Source organism: Epinephelus moara, chromosome 17 (assembly GCF_006386435.1).
Source record: "Epinephelus moara isolate mb chromosome 17, YSFRI_EMoa_1.0, whole genome shotgun sequence".
Lineage (NCBI taxonomy): Eukaryota > Metazoa > Chordata > Actinopteri > Perciformes > Serranidae > Epinephelus > Epinephelus moara.
This window is the reverse complement of record NC_065522.1, coordinates 34,026,531-34,027,990: the sequence shown is the minus strand read 5'-3', so window position 1 is coordinate 34,027,990 and position 1,460 is coordinate 34,026,531.

Genomic DNA, 1,460 nt, shown 5'->3' with positions numbered 1-1,460 from the left:
CATGTCACAACTCAAACGGGAACAAAAGATAATATTTCTCTCCTCATTCACTGCCATTCATATTTTTTCCGATCTAAGGTCCCATGAGCTTCACCGGAAGAGGCGTGACTTCGGCACTCTATTTGTTTTTATTTTTCCTTTACTTCTTCTCCCCAATGCCGTATGTGCTTTCCTGTTGTGTGTGTGTGTGTGTGTGTGTGTGTGTGTGTGTTTGTGTGTGTTGCTCTCCTTCTGCCTCTCTCACCACCTGTCCCTGTCTGCTACATATTACAATTTGCGATGATGCTCTGTGTGCATTTCTACTGCCATATCATCCACATATTTATTCTGTAATTTAGGATTAATGAACTTTGCTAAAGGGTTGCATGTTATTCATTTGAACATTGAGAGCTTGCCACCTAACCTTGACTTACTGAGAGCCAGGCTTACCTATAATAATCCCCATGTAATAACTGAAACTTCGTTAAACAGCAATATTTCTGACGATGAAGTCAAACTTGACAATTATGTTCTATTTAGAAACCATAGGGGCTCAAGAGGCGGGGGTCTCTTAACGTATGTATCTTCAAATCTGACTGCAGAACTTGTTCTCCCAAATCAGAATCCCCTGCATTTTGAAGGCCTTTTCATTGAAATTATTTTTCATGAAAACAAACGACTAATCATAGGAAATATTACTAAACCTTCATCTGCTCCTGCTGAAACTATTGAATGTATCCTGTCCACCATTAATTCTTTAGACTGCACCACTGAAAAAATCATATTAGGTGACTTCAATTCTAATTGGCTAGTTCGCTCCTCTCAGAAAGATCGCAATCTCTTTAACAGCATAAATTTAACTCAACTCATAACTGAACCCACCAGAGTCGGTCCCAGTTCTTCTTCTCAGCTTGACTGGATTTTAGTTTCCCATCCTGGCAGAATTTTACAGTCTGGGGTTTTACCTGACTCTTTCAGTGACCGCTCGATTGTTTTTTGTTTCTGGAAAATCAAAGTGCCTCATCTTCCTCCTAAATTGATTAAAGTAAGAAATTCTAATAACATTAACCCTGAACACTTTATCCAAGATATATTAAATGTAAACTGGGAGAGATTTCAATTAATTCCATCTGTTGAAGATGCCTGGAATTTCTTTTAGTTACTTTTAGTTTTTTGAGATAATTAACAAGCATGCTCCTTGGATATCAATTAAAGTCTGGCTTGATTCCCAGCTATCCTTCAAACCTCATATCAACTCAGTCTCCAAGAAAATATTTGGTTGTCTGAAATCACTTTACTGTTCTGTTGATTGTTTCTCACAACAAGTCCTGAAAAGCTCTAAATGGTCAAGCTCTGTCATATCTCAGAGAGCTCATAGTGCCATATTATCCCACCAGAACACTGCGCTCTGAGAACGCAGGGTTACTCGTGGTCCCTAAAGTCTCCAAAAGTAGATCAGGAGCTAGAGCCTTCAGCTATCA